The following is a 22,356-nucleotide window of genomic DNA, read 5'->3' as shown; positions in this document are numbered from 1 at the left end:
TACATTTATTAATAATGACCAAGGACAGTCACCAAGGCCAGCGGCAAGGAAACAACTGACTTGCCTATATGAAACGTAACGAGAGGTAAAATTCCCTGATCTGCTACCTGGTTTAAATGGGTTTTCTTGCTTCTCTAGACATTTGAGCCATTTGAGTTTTCCCTCAGATCTTCAAATACAACTAGGCTGGGCACAGTGCCAACAGGATCAAGGTTAATGGTCTGACTCTCAAATGGATTGATCCTGCACCAATAGCATCTCTGTTCCAAGGTGTTTGTCTCATAGCCACGTGCTGCTACACATAAAGGGGTCTCTGTCATGAGAACATGGACACTTTGGTCCAATAATTATAGTTATAGTTCACTGGATGATTATTTGTGCCCGGCACTGCTAAGTAGCTTACTTTCATACTTAATTTTCCCAACATCCCTATAAGATTAATATTACTCCCATGTATGAGCTGAAGCAACTGAGACATTAAGTAATCTGGCTAAACTCATTCACAAATGACAGAACCGAGATTTGAATTCAGGGCTGGTGGACTCCAGAATCCATCTTAATAACCGCTTTTCTTGGAAAAATAACACATACAAAGTACATGGAAATGGGTCTGTATTCATTCACCTGCTTAAGTTCCTACTATTTGCCAATCACTGTGCTGGGCTCTGGGGATACAAAGACAAAGAGAACACTGGCCACACCTTGGGCAGTTCATTCCCAGACCAGTAGTGTAGACGGATGCCTCCAATATTCATCAGACGCTGTCAGTGCATTGATACAGGCATGTAAAGCTCTCTACCCATGAGTAAGAAGAGTGAACACAGAGCTCTGCCTGGGGGAACTGGGGAATGCTTTACAGAGATGCAGTTGTGCTGGGTTTTGAATACATAGAAACCTTCCAGAAAAACAAAGGAAGAAGCATATGGGTAGAGACTCGGAAACATGAGAGAGCAGGATGTGTTCAGGAGGCGTTGAAATCCATTCTCCTGGGGCATAGATGTGGTGAAAGGAAGGAGAGGGTCGGGGAGGCGGGTGATGAAGAGTATGTTTGGGTCACATCAGCCGTGGTTTTGCCTTCCAAGTGTGAGCTTGGTCTTCTGGGCAATGGTGGTCATTGGAGATGTTTAAATGAGTGAGAACATGATCAGATTTGGGTCTTGGGAAATCACTTTGGTGGTGTAATCAACACAGAGCATACCAGACACACGCTGTGCTGTGTCTTTCTAGCAGCTGTAAAAGCGTGATCAACAAATTAAGAAGTTATGTTAACATCTGTATCCTCGACACACCGTTTATCTACCTAACAGACACTGCTGTCATTATGAGCTTTAGCACGTAAAATGGTTCAGTGACAAAACACACTCATGTTCACTTGTTGTCTTAAAAAACAAACGAAAACAACCAGTTCTTGGGATCTGAGCTTACAGTAAGGACAGAAAAACAAACCAGTGGACTGAAAAGAGATCTATTAAAAACAGCCAATCTTTGAGAGTGCTGAAGGCCATGACTGACATGGAGAAGAGAGGAAAGGGATTTCACAGGGGAGGAAACAGGCTGAGTAAGATGGAGAAGCAAAGTCATTTGCTCAAGGTCACACACAGGAAGAATCAGGGCCAGAATTCAAACGCAAGTCCTTCTGACCCTGATGTCTGAACTCTTAGCCAATTAGCTCACGTCTATGCGTGCTTTCTCCAGACCTTGCTGCTCCAGGCACCAGTCACCTCTCTGCCTGTTGCTCACCACTCACAGGCAGAAGCCAGTTTCCACGCTTGACCTGGGGACTGCCTCACAAGAGAACTCCCCCGTCTGGTCTGTCCCCAGAGTGTCCCACCCTCCCTGTCGTGGTCAGGAATTTCCTCCTTTTCCCTTCCATACACCCCTGCCCGGCCCAGGCTCCCCTCCCCTCTCCCCAGGCCCCTACTCTCAGAGGGCAGGGCGTGCCTGGGGATGGGGAAGGAGGAGAGGACAAAGGTAGAAGGAAGGGGGGAGAGCAACCCTGCCTTGTCACCCTCCCGCTGCACAGCCCTGTCCCCCAGTCCACCCACCTACTTCCCCCAGGGCCACTGGAGAAATCCTAGCTCCTGCCACCCAGGTGTTCGGGTAGGTGGGGAGGGAGTCTGAATCCCTCCTCCAGGGCTGCATGGGGAGAGCAGGTCCTGTGGGTGCACGTGGTAACTCACCATCGACTTCCCCATGAAATTCTGCCCCTCTTGGCATATAACCAATATAGCCATATAATCAATCCCTGTAAATCTAAGGAGAGTGTTTAAAGGCGAAGATTAAAAAGAAAAAGGAGACTAGAATAACGGTCCAGAAGAGGAGACAGAGGTTATATCACATATACAGAGATAGATGGTGGAGCAGAAAGGGATATCCAGGCTGCCTTCAGGAAGACGTCAGCCCAATCAGAGTTAGATGTGTCAGTCCTCAGAACACCCCACTGTCCTCACCCAGAGGGCACTGGGTCCCTGCCCCAGCAGTGCAGCGTCTGGCTCCTGCAGCACCAAAAGACCGACGCACAGGACTCCTCCAGGCTGCAAACTAGCTATTTCTCAGACCACACTACAGCCCATAAAAATGCCTCAGATAAGCCCCCAGAGACTAGATAAGTCAAGAAATAAGGGTGCCGGGAAACCAGAAGTGGTATTCGGCTCTCCATACCAACAAGCGAGAGCTGCCACATTGTATTCAGAGAGATGCCAAGGCTGCCTGCTTGTGCCATTACAATTTCTTGCATGACCAGGGCATAGAGCGGTGACCACTATGTTAAGAGAGGGTCAAGAGAAAGAAAAGTGGGTGGGGTGGGGGCAGGGAGAGAGGGTTTCAAAAGAAACTTTTTTTTTTATTTCTGTAAATTTTAGGTTTACAGAAAAGTTGTAATTATACTACAGAGAGTTCCCATATATCCCACGCCCAGTTTCCCAAATGTAGCATGAATATTGTACATTTGTCACAACTTATGAAATAATATGGATACATTATAATTGAGTAAAGTCAATACTTGATTCACATTTCCTTAGTTTTTACCCAATGTCATTTCTCTGTGCCAGGGTCCCATGGGAATACCACATTACATTTAGTTGTTACGTGTCTTTAGGCTCCTCTAGACTGTGACAGTTCCTCAAACCTTCCTTGTTTCTGTTGACCTTGACAATGTTGAGGAGAGTACTGGGCAGGTATTTTGTAGAATGTCCTTCCATTTGGGTTTGTCTGATATTTTTCTCACGGCTAGACTGGGGTTATGGGTTTGTCTAGAAGATCACAAAGGTAAGGTGCTATTCCCATCACAGCATTATCAAGGATACAAGGGTACAAGGGTACATGCCATCAAGGTGACTTAACACTGCTGACGTTGATCTTCTGGCTCAGGTAGTGACTGTACTCATTAAAAGGAAGTCACTGTGCATGTACTCATTAAAAGGAAGTACTCATTAAAAGGAAGTCACTGTGCATGTCCCATACTTCGGGGCAGTACTCATTAAAGGAATGTACTCCACTGTACTCATTAAAAGGAAGTCACTGTGCATGTCCCATACTTCGGGGCAGAGAGTTACGTTCTACCTCCTGGAGGGAGCAGTAGCTACATTATTTGGGATTCTTCTGTTCAGGTTTGTCTGTTCTCCCCCATTTATTTATTTATTCAATAATTCATTTATATCACTACAGACTTATGAATACTTATTTTGTACTTTGGGTTATAATCCAAGACTATACTATTCATTTTGTTGCTCAGATTGTTCCGGCTTTGTCTATTGGGAGCTTTTCCAGTTGGCTCCTGTGTCCCCCTGACGTACCCCCTCACTTTGCTTCTTGAGTACTTCTTTTGTTTCTGGCACTGTAAGATGCTCCAGGCTCATTTTGCATATTCCCTTCCCCAGCCCTAGAATCTGCCATTTCTCCAAGAAGCCCTGGTCCTTTTATGGGAGAATGATATTAGAAAACAAAATCTGGGCACTGGGTGTGCTAATTGCTTCTAGGCCCACTCAGTGGACAGAGCTAGGAAATATAAGTGTATATACTAACCCATGTATACACACGTATCTATATTTACACATATATGTAGGTAGATGATACAGATATAGCTGTATAGGTATAGATGTAGATGTAGACATAGACATAAATCCACCTGTATCTATATTAAGTTAGACATGAGTTCATACAATGTCTTCAGCTTTCATTCAGTACCACACGGTTCATGCTAGTAGGATATTTGATATCTTGAAAACATCACAATGAGACAAGAGAGTGGGAGGGAAGCTCCTAGAAAAAGGAGCCATGGGGGAAGAAGCAAAGAAAACCACACAGTGCCCTGCATGTGCCACTGATTGACTGTATTTCCATTTTGAATGGCAGAGTTTGTGCCCAGATCTGGGGAGAAAGGGTAGTCCATGTCTGAATGGTCCTCCACTACCAGGTACCCAAGGAAATATCCTTAGGTTCTGAAGAGGATGCTCCATGGCTCCTTTGTGACCAAACCAGAAATACTGAAGTCTTCTGTTCCTAAGGTAACCAACTTCCAATGAGTTCGAAATGTGTTCAGCCAACACTGATACCATGCAAAGGAAAGGGAAATAAAGACCATCTTCAGCACTAGAATGAAAAGACAGTGGGTTCTTACGTCAGTCTCTTTCTGAAAATGATATTTTTTTCCCCTATAAATGTAACTTTAGGATTCCTTAGAACAAGGATGTCTCAGAACAAAAGAGGCCTGAAGCATTTTTAGACTCTGGGCTAGAAGAAAAGAAGCACTGGTTTTGAATCATTCCTCACTGTGAGTAATGTGGGCCAGGATGACATGACTCACAAACCAAAATGGACACACTAATTGGCTGAACTCTGAACCCAACCCAAGTATTAATTTTTTTTTAACTACACTGAAAACAAAATCAAAGTTGTTGTTTTTAAAATCCTACCAAACCAGTTTAAATTAGAACCAGTCTTTGGAAGTGGTAGAGCCAGAAGAAAAAAAGAATTAGAAAAGCAAAATCATTTCCATACAAGTATTTCATTCAAGTGTCTGGCACATACAAATATGCACTGTCTATGTATTTCTATCAGTAGGAGCTCTTTTAAATGAATCTCACTTAACCTATTAGCCAGATTAAGGAACATGCCCCCTACTCTCTATAAAGTCTACTGGTGGAGGTCCTGGACGCTCTGGAGGCTGGTGGCTGTGGGGCACTGGGTAGGAAGCCCTCCCTTCTGGTGGATCGTGCATTCTGCAAGAGTGCGTTGCACTTGTTCCCTAACCTGTCTCTACCTGTTGTACTCAGTATTGTAATTACATAATTTAATTCAATATTAAATAAGTCGATCAACTATAAGTACAAAAGGAAAGACTTCTTGTTTCTATGAAAGCTAAATCAAATGTCTGGAAAGACAAGATAAAGGTGTGTTGCATTTAAAATAAAAAGACTGAACGGGGGCTTCCCTGGTGGCGCAGTGGTTGAGAATCTGCCTGCTAATGCAGGGGACACGGGTTCGAGCCCTGGTCTGGGAAGATCCCACATGCCACGGAACAACTAGGCCCGTGAGCCACAACTACTGAGCCTGCGCGTCTGGAGCCTGTGCTCCGCAACAAGAGAAGTTGCGATAGTGAGAGGCCCGCGCACCGCAATAAGGAGGGGCCCCCACTTGCCACAACCAGAGAAAGCCCTCGCACAGAAACAAAGACCCAACACAGCCCAAAATAAATTAAAAAAAAAAAAAAAAAAAAGACTGAACGACAACATTGATGCCCATCAATGGCTCATCTGCAAAGAAAAAGTACCCAAGGAAAAGTACCCAGGACCAGGTAGCAGGGTCCTGTTAGTTCTATTACTCAAAATAGCTTCGACTTTCCATGTTTTACCACCTCCAAAGCTCTCACTCCAGGTCAAGCCTCCATCCTCTCTATCCTGAATCCCTACAATGGCTTCATAGGTGGGTCTCCTGCTTCCCTGGTTGCTTCATCTCTGACTCCTTCTGGAACCTCCACTCTCCCCCCTCATTCACCAGGCTCCGGCCACACTGACCTTTTATCTACTCCTCAAACTTGTCACGCTTCTTCCTGCCTCAGGACTTCTGTACCTGTAGTTGTCTCCACCTAGGACTCCCCTTCTCCCAGACTGCCCCGTGATCCGATCGCAGTGTATGTCTCCCCCTCCAGAGGCTTACGCCGGCCATCCTAACTAGTCCCATTCCCATCACTGCCCTCAAAACACACCCAAACTTTCCCTTAAACATTATCTTGTATTGTCTTCATAACCGTTGTCACCATCCATAGTTATCTTACATATTCACTGTCTACACCCCCCATTAGAATATAAGTTCAGGAGGGCAGGGACTTTTTCTCTATTATTCACCACTGTAACCCCAGCACCTAGAACACTGTCTGGCGCATTGTAGGTGCTCAATAAAATGTGGTTGAACAAATGAACACCTAACACAATTTTATTCTTCCCCTTTTCCAGCCAACTTTATCCTTTGACTTCCAAGTTTCCTTTCTGTTGCAGCATCACAATCTTGCCTTGCCTGCCCCACCTTCATGTAGCTAGTCTCCCCCTCTAAGCACTCCCTTTTACACGGTTCCATCGGAGCACTTCGTGTATTATTCTTCATCATTCTTTGTCCATATCCCCAACTAGACCAGGAGCTCTGTGAGATGAAGGGCCACGTCTTCCTCAGCCTTCCAGCCCCAACACACACAGCAATTCTCTATATCTCTCACCACCCTGCCAGCCCTAACCACTAGATTGTTTCATATCTAATCTTTTCCTCCATCCTCTTCTCTATCACAGTGCTGCCTTTATAGCACTTATCATCGCCCCAAATCATCTCATCTCTAGTTATTCATTTATTTGTTCTGCTTATCTATTGCCTACCTTCCAAACTGTATCCCTAGTGACTAGAAGAGAGACTGACACATAGTAGGTGCTCAATAAAGATCCGTTTATAAAGGGCTCATTCAATGTGTTTGTTAAATGAAGGACTAATTAATCAATTAGCCACCATGACCACTATAAATCTCAGGACACCCAAAGAACAGGAAGATTCGATGCTATGTTTACAGCAGTTACTCATGGTTTCCAAAACAAGACACAGGGACACGATTCATGAAAATCACATTCTGCAGCAAATGTTTGTGAGGAGAGGGGAACGGGGCAAGTAGACATTTGGCTAATGAGCAAAATGGGTCTCAGACTGCTCCAGGGCATCTACTGCCTGAATGACTGACTGGTTGCTTCTTTTGTTTGGCACTGAGACAGGAGCAGCAGGTCTCTCTGCAGCTCTATTAATTCTGTGCCAATTAGTCCAGTTAGAAGCAGGTCTATAGATTAATTGCCCAGATGTTTGATTCCATCAGAGGTCACATGGCATACACAGCCCAAGAAGATTCACATAGATCTTGGCACACAGAGGATGGAGGAAAGGGATGACACTCAGCAAAACAGGTCTCAAAGGCAAGTTCTAAGAGGACTTAAGGCAGTTTCAACAGCCCCTTTCCAAGAGGGAGACCTCAGGCCGCCTGCCTTCTCCAGGCCCCTCAACCTGGGCCAGCTGGGGAGCAGGGACATGAGATTTGCTGGTGACGTCGGCTTGGCGTCCTCCATGTGACATGTAACGAATATCAACCATATTAAGTCACTCTAGGTCCCCAGCATTGCTGACGATGCGATAAACAGAAGTTGGGCCATGCGGCCACCACAAGGGCAGCGAAAGTGGAGGCTGGAGCTGAGCCAGCTGATGGGGCCAGCAGAACAGAGGCCAGCTCAGGACTGCCAGCCACCAGCACCCAAAATAATGTTTCGTCAGGATGACATGTGAGACCTGGCTAGAACTGGTCTACCCCAGTGGATGGAAATGTATGGCTAATTCCAAACACGTTATCAAACATACAAATGGACCCAAGAACCTAGCTGGCTGCACTTTACCTCTGGGCACGGTGTCTGTAAGGACGATCAGAAGAAGAGTTATTGGTTTCTACTTTATGCCTTATTATGAATAAGATAGGCCAGTTAATCATGCCTGAAGTTTGTGAGAGACGTGAGTGGTACCTAGCACAGTGCTTTCTACCCTCGGCTGCACAGTGGAATCGCCAGGGAAGCTTACAGAATGCTGAGCTGGGGCCTCACCTCAAAGATTTGGATTTTATTGGACTTAGGGGTGCAGCCTGGGAATTGGGAATTTTTTAATTTCCCCAGGGCTTGAATGGGAAGCCAGGATGAGAGCCACTGCCCTAACATAGCCGCAGATTGAGAGGCTCTGAAAGCCAGCCCCTGCCTTCACCCACGGACACTCCCCCAAACTCCCATCACCCTCCGGACTCATTTTAAGCAAAGAGGAAAGGGAAGGACCACTCACTGACCCCTGTCACAAAAGGGCCCTTCTGGGGACATACAGTGTACCTCTATACAGCTTATATTGAAGTCCTCATAATTTCCTATAAAACCTAATTCCTTAAACTAGAATTCTGAGCCATCTATCTACCTGCTCATGCATTCCTCCAACAAATACGCTTTGAGTATCTGCTATGGACTCAATGTTCTTGCTTGCATGAAGATTTCATTCCATTAGGGGAGCCAGAATAAACAATAAGATGTTACAAATGGAATAATTTCATTAAACAAAAAAATGTAATAAAAAATAAAACAGGGTGATATGACATAGAGAGACAGGTGGGGGGACACCTGATGGAGTAACGTAAGCCAAGTCCTGAACATTGAGAGGCCAGCCGTACAACTACCTGAGGGCAAAGCAAGTTCCAAGGCCCAGCTTCAGTCTCCTTGCAGGCCCACTTCAACTCCTCTGCTGTCCCATGCGGTGTCACCAACTCCCCCACCTTTGCATTTTGGCCTTGTCCTACCAGAAATGCCATCTTCCAATCCAAATCTATGACTGCTCAAAGAATCCCCTCCCCTCTAGAAGCTTCCCGGATCCAGTCCCTTCCTCATTCTGACCGCTCATTACCTCACCTGAAATGTCTGGAAATGCCTTTGATAAATCGCAATGGGTATAAGAGCACAAGACGTACTATTAAGTCTTACTATTCATACCTCCTCAGCCTCCTGCCTGATTTGCCTTGAATCATCACACCCTTGATTTTGTGGTCTTGTTGTTTCACCTGGGTACAACTGGTCTCCTTCCATGGGATCGTTGGTCCTTCTGGGCATAAGTCAGGTTTTCTGCTCCTTTGGTATTCCTAGTTGCTCCTCAAACAGAGCTAGGCATTCGTTCATAGCCCCTGACCAGAGCTCTTTATAGGAGGATTTGACTAGGTTGGCAATTCAGTGCTTGTGTGAATACACGAATTAATTAGTAAGCCTTGCCTCCAAACCACAGCCTTCATTCTCTTCTGTACTAGCATTATCTCCATTTTATAGGTGAGAAAGCCAAGGCACAGAGAGGTTAAGTAACTTGCCACAGGTCACACAGTTGGTAAGTGGCAGAGCTGGGATTCAAACCCAGGTCTACCTGGTACCAGATGCTGGACCACACTGCACGACCTCATCCTGAGAAGAATGCAGGTCAGTAGTCCCAGTCTCAACTTTTCAACAAAGAAACTAAAACTCATAAAAGAATTAACAGAGGTAGCCTGGTTCATAGATTGAGTTGGTGCCAAAGCCAGGGCAGTTATTCATGGCTGTGGATGCCAAGGCCTCTGGGCTTCTGCTTTGCCACATCCCTTCAGAAAAGTCAAAATTCTAGTTGGGATTCAGCCGAAGTATCAGATCATCACTGTGCCCTCTACCGAATTTCAGTGCTGTCAGGTTGCTGCTGACAATAGATGAAATAATGAAATGGTCCGTGGGCAGAGGGCCAGAGAATATTCATTCATTTTAAATAATATTTTCTTTCGTTTTTTCCTCTGTTTGGACTGCTGGAATGGTGGAGTTGGGGAAGGACAGGAGTAAGAAGCTAACATTATCCAGCACCCCGAGCCAAGTCACATGACCTCATCTGCAGTTTGGGCTCAATGAACGGTTGCCAGAGTTAGCAAATGAAGACAGGATACACACTTAAATTTGCATTCCAGGCAGTGAGAACATATTTTAGCATAAGTATGTCTTGCTCAATATCTGGGACCCTACTTAACGAAACCTGCCTCCCAGGATTATGGTGAGGATTAAAGAACACACAGGACATAAAGTGCTCATAGGTACCTGACTACGGCCAAGGGGCGGCACTAGGTCTGTTCAAAGACTGCTTTTTGTCCTTTATATAACAGCTGGCAACACACCCTGCCCTGGACCCTCATGCAAAAGAGAAAAATGGCCACCATGCATTATCGACTCACAGTTTAATAAGCAAATTCACCTAGAGAAGACACTGCTCCTTTCAGTAGGTGAGGCTGTCTTGCTCTGCTTTGCCCCCAGGGAAAACAGGGTGAAAGGGTAGAATCCAGTGGCCAAACCTGTTAAGTTCAGAAAAGTTCCTCATGAGAAACAATAATAGAAGAGATAAAGGGTTAGCAGTTTTGCAAACAGAAATAACTTGGCTAAGCAAAGGAGAAAATGAGGTGGGCAGATGGTAAGGGGAGGGGTGTAGGTGGGGAACAGGGCCTGGGGAGAACACGTGAAGAAAATTTGTGGGAGAATGTCAAGTGGGAAAGGCCTGTTGCGCCTAAATCAGAACATCTGGGCGCCTTGTATGAGGCATGGGAAGGATGGGAATGTTTCTCAAAGGTCCTCAGACAACCTCAGGCACAGCTGTGAGGCAAACGAGTTTGTCTTCAACACCCTTTGCTCCGCCCTTTGAGCAGGAACTCCAGGTCCGGCCAGCCCTCTGCCCAGCGATCCCCTCACATCTCAGAAACATTGTTCTACGAAAAGCACCACCTTCATCCCCCACTCCCTCCCAGGTTTGGCACTCTTCTGTTTACTTGTCCAAAGTGCTCCTTCTAAGACCCCAACCCTTATGTGACAAACTAACCACAGGGCTGGAACATTCTTTCCAGGGATAATTCACATTTGGTAACATCTTCTAGAATGATCTTTTTCCCTTCTCCCCTGCACTTTCCTCCTCATTGTTGTCTAATTCATTACCTTCTCTAATTGGCAGAAGGAGTGCTTTTTAGGGAGAAGAGAGAGTTACCGTGCGGCCTGGTAGAAATGAGATCTTTGTGTGTCTCTCCAAATACATTCCATGAGCAGTGAAGACAGTAGGTATGCAGTAGGTGTTCAATAATTTTGTGTTGGGATGATTTAATCAATTAGTGTGCGCTGGTGACTCTCCTAATTTCAGAAAAGATCATCCTCATTACTGTTCTTATGCAATCATTTCTGGAGGAAGATCCACTAACAATTGGGAATCTCAGTCGTGTCATCAGTTGCCCATCCCCCATCTCTATAACGTTCTACTTTGGAACAGAGAAAGTTTCCCTTCAGGCATGTGTGTTGAAGAAAGTTCTGGAGATGACAGTGGGAATGATGTGCACATCTTCCAGGTAGAATGGCAGGTTTCTGATTGCTATTATTACCACCAATATTCTGCAATGCCTTTGGGCGACCGACAATGCACTAGGTGTTATGAAAAGTTTAAATAGCAGACTCCCTGACCCCCAGGTCATGTCTGAAACTCCATGGTCTGTTCTGGCCTGCCCATTGGAATGGAAAACACAAGAAGATTCTTCCTACTTCCTTACCCAAAGCCCTGGGGAGTTGGGCAAGCTTTCCTAGCAATGGGGGTTACCAGATCAACTGTGCTGTCTTTGCTCACTCTTTTTTTCTATCTTTTGATTATTCAGGTGTAGGAGAAACTAAAGTGCTGACGACGGAAGCCTTTATCCAAAGGGCTCCTGGAATCCCTGGAAGGTTCTGAGGACTGAACCTCAAGAACAATGTGTGAAGCTAATACAAAACAGTGTCTCTCTGGTAGCATCTATTGCCCACCAAAAATGATTTACAAGGAATGGTGAACACTCACCACAACCTCAGAAAGATAGGACTGATTACAGCCCAATATCAGAATCAACTCAATATCAGAAGCAGACACGATTGGCTTGTGAGAAACAGTGAGTGACCTATTCATGCTTTATCTCATGAAAGAGAGGAGATTCAATTCTTTCAAAGTCAATAAAGAGAGAGTTCTTTATTTCTACACTCCTGCTCCTTGACTCAGAGACTAGATTAACCTTAAAACTGACCAGCTATCCTCTACTACACAAGTGACATCTTTTGAGGCAGCCAGAGTACAGCTTTATGCACACACACATGCACCCCCAAAAATCTTTCTGTATCCTTTTAGAGACTACAACTTTCAAGCAACCAATAGTACAAGATGTGGAAGACGGTGGGGAGAGTCCCTGCCAGGGACACTCTGCTTCCTGAAGGTGGAAGAGAGTTGGTAAAAATCAAATTTTGAAAGATGTGGGGAAGACAAGAAGAGCCTGTTGGGGCATTTTTTGGACAGTTGGGGGTTATAGGGTTTTTTGCATTGCGGATAGAAGAAAATCACACCTCAACCCAACAGGGCCAAACTTGTGTGTGTCACTAACCCTGGGAATGGAGCTAGGAAGTGGGAAGAATAATCAGCCATCCCTCCAACTACAGATGTAAGAAGGATATTCAAGTAGCACCCAAGGGGATAGTTAACCGTTCCAAAGGCAAGCTATATAGTCTGTTATTTGCCCATACCTGGGTCTGGATTAATCTTCTCATTCAAAGATGAATACATAAAGAAAAGAGACAGACTGAAAGTATACTGCAGGACATGAAAAGAGAACACCATTCTGAAGACTCAAGAGTATGTCCAGAAGAAACTTTTTCAAAAACTTCAGCGTCAACAGAGAAAAATGACATTCCTTCTGTAAAATTGGCAGAAATCCATTATGATCATACTGAGACAGAAAGAGAGTTAGAAGAGCTATGGGATTATTTTGGAGGGATAAAGATGCAATAACATATTTCAATACTGCATTAGAAGCAGCAAAGAGGAAAATTAACCATATGGAAAAGTACACCAGTGGTATAAAGGGTAAATTTGGGTGAGTATTATAGAATGCAGGGACAAGGAAGTAAATATTTTAAAAGAGATAAAAATTTAAATAAGGAGGCCAAGTTAAAAGAATATATCTGTGTTGTTCATGTAGGAACAAAACTGCAACAGAAGTAATAAAGATATAATTGAAGAAAAATTTCCTGGGCTGAATAAAGTCTGGAATATACAAATCAACAGCCATGTTTTATAGGCAAAATTTATAAAAAGAACATATGCCTGGACATATCCTGGCAATGCTTTTAATTAAAAGAATAGAGAAAAAATTTTAACAAACAAAAAAGGATATAAATCAGTCAATTCTCAAACTTCTACTCTGCAGCACTGAACGTTTTCCAGGATAAAATGGGTGGTTTTCAGAAATTTTTGATGAAAATAATTTTTTATTTATTTATTTTTAGTTAATATATAATTGACATATAACTTTATATTAGTTTCAGGTGTACAACATAATGATCTGATATTTGTATGTATTGTGAAATAATCACCACAATAAGTCTAGTTAACATCCGTCACCACACACAGTCACAATTTTATTTTCTTGTGATGAGAACTTTCAAGATCTATTCTTTTAGCAACTTTCAAATATGCAGTACAGTATTACTAACTATAGTCATCATGCTGTATATTACATCCCCATGACATTTATTTTATAACTGGAACTTTGTTATGAAGAAAAAAATTCTTGACCTAAACTATTACACCTAGCCAGAATGTTGTCCGTAGATGGCAGGAAACAAAAAGAGAATCTTAGATAAGGAAGGATTCAGAAAAATGCACCTCCCCTATATTCTACCTAAAAAAATTCAAATCAATGAACCCGAGTTAATAGAAGAATGAGTCAGAATTAAGCATTTGAGAATGGGGAAGTTGTGCCATAAAAGAACTGGCAGTGAAAATGTAAATCAGCTAAGTATGGAGCTAAGTCTAAATAATTTTTGTAAATATGATTTAAAAGCAAATAATAAAGCCATTCTTAAAAGACAAGCTATACTATATGAAATAATTTGATGACAATTATCTGGGCCTTAAATTCCAGGTTACCTTTACAAAAACCAGGGAGATATAAGTAAAATGTTTCCAATTCCTTTTCTTACCTAGCAGGGAGTCAAAAATATTCTTTTATTTATGATCATTAGAAAAACACAGATTAAAAAATGTTTTGGAAAACTTAAAAGAAAGCCACCAGTAAAAATATAAACAGTCTGGGCTTTGCTGAACCAAGACGGCAGAGTAGAAGGACGTGCTTTCACTCCCTCTTGGGAGAACACCAGAATCACAACTAGCTGCTGGACAATCATCAACAGGAAGACACTGGAACTCACCAAATAAGATACCCCACATCCAAAGACAAAGGAGAAGCCACAATGAGACAGTAGGAGGGGTGCAATCACAGCAAAATCAAATCCCATAACTGCTGGGTGGGTGACTCACAGACTGGAGAACACTTTATACCACAGAAGTCCACCCACTGGAATGAAGGTTCTGAGCCCCACGTCAGGCTTCCCAACCTGGGGGTCCAGCAATGGGAGGAGGAATTCCTAGAGAATCAGACTTTGAAGGCTAGTGGGATTTGATGGCAGGACTTTGACAGAGACTCCACTCTTGGACGGCACACACAAAGTAGTGTGCGCATCGGGACCCAGGGGAAGGAGCAGTGAACCCAGGGGAGACTGAACCAGACCTACCTGCTAGTGTTGGAGGGTCTCCTGTGGAGACGGGGGGTGGCTGTGGCTCACCATGGGGATGGGAACACTGGCAGCAGAAGCTCTTGGAAGTACTCCTTGGAGTCAGCCTTCCCAGAGTCTGCCATTAGCCCCAGCAAAGAGCCCAGGTAGGCTCCAGTGTTGGGTTGCCTCAGGCCAAACAACTAACAGGGAGGGAACCCAGCCCCACCCATCAGCAGTCAAGCGGATTCAAGTTTTACTGAGCTCTGACCAGGAGAGCAACAGTCAGCTCTACCCACCACCAGTCCCTCCCATCAGGAAACCTGCACAAGCCTCTTAGATAGCCTCATCCACCAGAGGACAGACAGCAGAAGCTAGAAAAACTACAATCCTGCAGCCTGTGTAACAAAAACCACATTCACAGAAAGACTGACAAGATGAAAAGACAGAGGGCTATGTACCAGATGAAGGAACAAGATAAAATCCCTGAAAAACAACTAAATGAAGTGGAGATAGGCAACCTTCCAGAGAAAGAATTCAGAATGATGATACTGAAGATGATCCAGGACCTCGGAAAAACAATGGAGGCAAAGATCAAGAATATACAAGAAATATTTAACAAAGACCTAGAAGAATTAAAGAACAAACAAACAGAGATGAACAATACAATAACTGAAATGAAAACTACACTAGAAGGAATCAATAGCAGAATAACTGAGGCAGAAGAACAGATAAGTGACTTGGAAGACAGAATGGTGGAATTCACTGCTGCAGAACAGAATAAAGAAAAAAGAATGAAAAGAAATGAAGACAGCCTAAGAGACCTCTGGGACAACATTAAACGCAACAACATTCGCGTTATAGGGGTCCCAGAAGGAGAAGAGAGAGAGAAAGGACCCGAGAAAATATGTGAAGAGATTATAGTCAAAAACTTCCCTAACATGGGAAAGGAAATAGCCACCGAAGTCCAGGAAGCGCAGCAAGTCCCATACAGGATAAACGCAAGGAGAAACACACCGAGACACATAGTAATCAAATCGGCAAAAATTAAAGACAAAGAAAAATTATTGAAAGCAGCAAGGGAAAAATGACAAATAACATACAAGGGAACTCCCATAAGGTTAACAGCTGATTTCTCAGCAGAAACTTATAAGCCAGAAGGGAGTGGCATGATATACTTTAAGTGATGAAAGGGAAGAACCTACAACCAAGATGACTCTACCCGGCAAGGATCTCATTCAGATTCGATGAAGAAATCAAAAGCTTTACAGACAAGCAAAAGCTAAGAGAATTCAGCACCACCAAACCAGCTCTACAACAAATGCTAAAGGAACTTCTCAAAGTGGGAAACACAAGAGAAGAAAAGGACCTACAAAAACAAACCCAAAACAATGAAGAAAATGGTCATAGGAACATACATATCGATAATTACCTTAAACGTGAATGGATTAAATGCTCCAACCAAAAGACACAGGCTCCATGAATGGATACAAAAACAAGACCCATATATATGCTGTCTACAAGAGACCCACTTCAGACCTAGGGACACATACAGCCTGAAAGTGAGGGGATGGAAAAAGATATTCTATGCAAATGGAAATCAAAAGAAAGCTGGAGGGCTTCCCTGGTGGCGCAGTGGTTGAGAGTCCGCCTGCCAATGCAGGGGACACGGGTTCATGCCCCGGTCCGGGAAGATCCCACATGCCATGGAGCGGCTGGGCCCATAAGCCACGGCTGCTGAGCCTGCGCGTCCGGAGCCTGTGCTCTGCAACGGGAGAGGCCACAACAGTGAGAGGCCCGCATACAGCAAAAAAAAAGAAAGCTGGAGTAGCAATACTCAAATCAGATAAAATAGACTTTAAAATAAAGAATGTTACAAGAGACAAGGAAGGACACTACATAATGATCAAGGGATCAATCCAAGAAGAAGATATAACAATTATAAATACATATGCACCCAACATAGGAGCACCTCAAGACATAAGGCAACTGTTAACAGCTGTAAAAGAGGAAATTGACAGTAACACAATAAGAGTGGGGGACATTAACACCTCACTTACACCAATGGACAGATCATCCAAAATGAAAATAAATAAGGAAACACAAGCTTTAAATGACACAATAGGCCAGATAGATTTAATTTATATTTATAGGACATTCCATCCAAAAACAGCAGATTGCACTTTCTTCTCAAGTGCGTACAGAACATTCTCCAGCACAGAACACATCTTGGGTCACAAACCAAGCCTCAGCAAATTTAAGAAAATTGAAATCATATCAAGCATCTTTTCTGACCACAACACTATGAGATTAGAAATGAATTATAGGGGAAAAAAAGGAAAAACACAAACACATGGAGGGTAAAAACTATGTTACTAACCAAGATATCTCTGAAGAAATAAAAGAGGAAATCAAGAAATACCTAGAGACAAATGACAATGAAAACACGACAATCCAAAACATGTGGGATGCAGCAAAAGCAGTTCTAAGAGGGAATTTTATAGCTATACAAGCCTACCTCAAGAAACAAGAAAAATGTCAAATAAATAATCTAACTTTACACCTAAAAAAACTAGAGAAAGAAGAACAAACAAAACCCAAAGTTAACAGAAGGAAAGAAATCATAAAGATCAGAGCAGAAATAAATGACACAGAAACAAAGAAAACAATAGCAAAGATCAATAAAACTAAAAGCTGGTTCTTTGAGAAGATAAACAAAATTGATAAACCATTAGCCAGACTCATAAAGAAAAAGAGGGAGAGGACTCAAATCAATAAAATTAGAAATGAAAAAGGAGAAGTTACAACAGACACCGCAGAAATACAAAGCATCCTAAGAGACTACTACAAGCAACTCTATGCCAATAAAATGGACAAGCTGGAAGAAATGGACAAATTCTTAGAAAGGTATAACCTTCCAAGACTGAACCAGGAAGAAATAGAAAATATGAACAGACCAATCACAAGTAATGAAATTGAAGCTGTGATTAAAAATCTTCCAACAAACAAAAGTCCAGGACCAGATGGCTTCACAGGTAAATTCTATCAAACATTTAGAGAAGAGCTAACACGCATCCTTCTCAAACTCTTCCAAAAAATTGCAGAGGAAGGAACACTCCCAAACTCATCCTATGAGGCCACCATCACCCTGATACCTAAACCAGACAAAGATACTACAAAAAAAGAAAATTACAGACCTATATCACTGATGAATATAGATGCAAAAATCCTCAACAAAATACTAGCAAACAGAATCCAACAACACATTAAAAGGATCATACACTGTGATCAAGTGGGATTTATCCCAGGGATGCAAGGATTCTTCAATATATGCAAGTCAATCAATGTGATACACCATATTAACAAATTGAAGAATAAAAACCGTATGATGATCTCAATGGATGCAGAAAAAGCTTCTGACAAAATTCAACACCCATTTATGATAAAAACTCTCCAGAAAGTGGGCATAGAGGGAACCTACCTCAACATAATAAAGGCCATATACGACAAACCCACAGCAAACATCATTCTCAATGGTGAAAAACTGAAAGCATTTCCTCTAAGATCAGGAATGAGACAAGGATGTCCACTCTCACTGCTATTATTCAACACAGTTTTGGAAGTCCTAGCCTCGGCAATCAGAGAAGAAAAAGAAATAAAAGGAATACAAATCGGAAAAGAAGAAGTAAAACTGTCACTGTTTGCAGATGGCATGATACTATACATAGAAAATCCTAAAGATGCCACCAGAAAACAACTAGAGCTGATCAATGAATCTGGTAAAGTTGCAGGATACAAAATTAATGCACAGAAATCTCTTGCATTCCTATACACTAATGATGAAATATCTGAATGAGAAATTAGGGAAACACTCCCATTTACTGTTGCAACAAAAAGAATAAAATACCTAGGAATAAACCTACCTAGGGAGACAAAAGACCTGTATGCAGAAAACTATAAGACACTGGTGAAAGAAATTAAAGATGATACCAACAGATGGAGAGATATACCACGTTCTTGGATTGGAAGAATCAATATTGTGAAAATGACTATACTACCCAAAGCAATCTACAGATTCAATGCAATCCCTATCAAATTACCAATGGCATTTTTTACGGAACTAGAACAAAAATATCTTAAAATGTGTATGGAGACACAAAAGACCCCGAATAGCCAAAGCAGTCTTGAGGGAAAAAAACGGAGCTGGAGGATTCAGACTCCCTGACTTCAGACTATACTACAAAGCTACAGTAATCAAGACAATATGGTACTGGCACAAAAACAGAAACATAGATCAATGGAACAAGATAGAAAGCCCAGAGATAAACCCACGCACCTATAGTCAACTAATCTATGACAAAGGAGGCAAGGATATACAATGGAGAAAAGACAGTCTCTCCAATAAGTGGTGTTGGGAAAACTGGACAGCTACATGTAAAAGAATGAAATTATAACACTCCCTAACAACATACACAAAAATAAGCTCAAAATGGATTAGAGACCTAAATGTAAGACTGGACACTATAAAACTCTTAGAGGAAAACACAGGAAGAACACACTTTGACATAAATCACAGCAAGATCTTTTTTGATCCACCTCGTAATGGAAATAAAAACAAAAATAAACAAGTGGGACCTAATGAAACTTCAAAGCTTTTGCACAGCAAAGGAAACCATAAACAAGACGAAAAGACAACCCTCAGAATGGGAGAAAATATTTGCAAACAAATCAATGGACAAAGGATTAATCTCCAAAATATATAAACAGCTCATGCAGCTCGATATTAAAAAAACAAACAATCCAATCCAAAAATGGGCAGAAGACCTAAGTAGACATTTCTCCAAAGAAGACATACAGATGGCCAAGAAGTACATGAAATGCTGCTCAACATCACTCATTATTACAGAAATGCAAATCAAAACTACAATGAGGTATCACCTCACACCAGTTAGAATGGGCTTCATCAGAAAATCTACAGACAACAAATGCTGGAGAGGGTGTGGAGAAAAGGGAACCCTCTTGCACTGTTGCTGGGATTGTAAACTGATACAGCCACTATGGAGAACAGTATGGAGCTTCCTTAAAAAATTAAAAATAGAATTACCATATGATCCAGCAATCCCACTACTGGGCATATACCCAGAGAAAACCACAATTCAAAAAGACACATGCACCCCAATGTTCATTGCAGCACTACTTACAATAGCCAGGTCATAGAAGCAACCTAAATGCCCATCAACAGACGAATGGATAAAGAAGATGTGGTACATATATACAATGGAATATTACTCAGCCATAAAAAGGAAGGAAATTGGGTCATTTTTTGAGACGTGGATGGATCTAGAGACTGTCATACAGAGTGAAGTAAGTCAGAAAGAGAAAAACAAATATCGTATATTAACGCATATATGTGGAACCTAGAAAAATGGTACACATGAACAGGTTTTCAGCGCAGAAATCGGGACACAGATGTAGAGAACAAACGTATGGACACCAAGGGGGGAAAGTGGCGGGGGTGGTGATGGTGGTGGGATGAATTGGGCGATTGGGATTGACATGTATACACTAATGTGTATTAAATTGATGACTAATAAGAACCTGCTGTATTAAAAAAAAAAAAAGATAACATTCTTTTCTCAGTTAAAAAAAATAAAATGAAATAAACAGTCTGGAAAAGGCAAACAGTCTCCAGTGTCAGTCTCTGTCAGGAAATTCCATTCTTCTTCTTCTCTGCCTTTCCTGATAAGGGCAGGGGAATAAGACTTATCCCTGCCCTCAAGGAGCTATAATACAGAAGAGAGGTGAAAACATGTTACTAAAATTCAGCCTGATGTGAGAGCTTTTCAAAGATGTGTGTATAAAATTCCCCTTTGGGGGTGACCCAGAATTCACGGTGGGAGGGGAGTGAGGTGGGAAGGAGAAAGGTTGAGGAAGGCTTCCCTTCAAAACACTTAAATTATTATCTTGTCTGTCTACCAGACTGTGAGCATCGGAAGAGCAGGGACCTTGTCTTACTCAATGGATGAATGGACAGATGGACGGATGATGAATGGATGAATGGATAAATGGATAATGGATGCTTGGACAGACAGATGGATGGACCCTTAGTTAATCAGACCAATTCAATTGGTCTTGCTCAATTCACATTTCCCCTAGGGATTCTAATTAATCCTACTTCTAAAGGATTAAAGTTCATCCTCCCAACAGACCTTCCTCTGTAGGTCATCCACTTTCTATACCACAGCAGCAAATTGCCAAACTATGCCTCAGTGACCTAGGGAGAGTCATGTTCCCGTCTAAATTCCTATCTCCCCATCAGGGAGTGCCTGCCCGGGGGAGCAGAGACGCCAAGGCAGTGTATTATTCTTTGTGACTCACAGTGCTAAAACAGGAGAATAAGAATGTATCCTTGATCATATTATTTCTTTATTCCTGATTTGATTTAGAGCTCAGAAAGCTGATTTGTGGCATAAATGATGTATGAAGTCAGACTTTAGTTTGTGGGGAGAAGTGGGACCAGACAGCCGGGTTATGTACCAACCATCCCCTAGCAGTCCTGACATCATCTCTGTCGGCCTTTTTTCCCCCTTGCCCTCCCTGGGGGAAAGAAAATATGAAGATATTTTCTGGCAGTGGGACAGCATGGAGGAAGAGTTGGGAATGCAGTCATTTGCACGACTGGCCTAGTAAAATTAGCTAGGCTTTTAGCTCTCAGAGGACAGTCGTCACGGCAACCCCAGAATCAAGGAGCAGGACGCCTTTTGGCCATTGTCTGGAGCACAAAGTCCTTATTCAGCTTTCCACAAGCTGGTTAAACAAACATACCCAGACAGATAGGTACAGACGCCGATAGACAGGCACTCACAGACACAGAAAAGTTTTAAAATCACATAGAAGGGGCAAGTTCCTTCCTACAGCTTTTGATGACCCAGATCACTGAAACCGTATTTGTCTGCTCCTCAGTTTTGTCCTGCACCTGCAGACTGTGGGAAGTGGAGCTACTCTGATGCCATCAGAGGACAGTCTTCCAGGTCTCAAGGAGCTGTCCCAAAGCCTTTAAGTGTACATATGTCCCTTCTTGAAACACAGGTCCTAGGAACTGTCCCAGCCATGGTTCACTCAGTGTGAAATAACACCTTGCCTTGAAGGGTCTTAGGAGGACTGGACATGTGTAATATAGCACATTTTGTGGCTTCCTTGTCTGCAGTTGTCAGACGTGAGGCTGACCTGAGCCAGCAGCACTGCCCTTCCATGGGAATCCAGGCCCAGCTCACCCAGACAGGAAAGAAACCGAGGCCTCCCAAGTCCAAGCAGCCTGTAATATCAATGCAAAACTCTATGGGGAAACTGAAGGCGTTCTGAATTTACTTAAAAGGGCAAAATAATAAGAATACCAGCTGGCAGCTTGACTGGTGTTCAGACCAGAGCCTCTGGCTTCAGGCCAGAGATGTGCAGAATCTCTGAGGAGGCCCCTTTGCTGAGGCTCAGCCCCTAGCATTCCCTTCTCTGGCCTTTTCAGGGCACAAACCACAGGGTGAGCTGAGAGAGGCACAGCTCAGAAGTCACCTGCCCATATCTTCGTGGCCAGGTGAGAAAGTACAGAAAGGTTAGGTGACTGGTCTAAAGACACACAGCCTGTCCATGACAGAGCCTGGACTGGAATCCAGGACTCCCAAAAGCTGAATAGGTAATGAGGAACATAGCAATTGCTCAG

The sequence above is a fragment of the Globicephala melas genome, chromosome 17, assembly GCF_963455315.2.
Source record: "Globicephala melas chromosome 17, mGloMel1.2, whole genome shotgun sequence".
Taxonomy (NCBI): Eukaryota; Metazoa; Chordata; class Mammalia; order Artiodactyla; family Delphinidae; genus Globicephala; species Globicephala melas.
Note: the sequence above shows the minus strand (reverse complement) of the source record.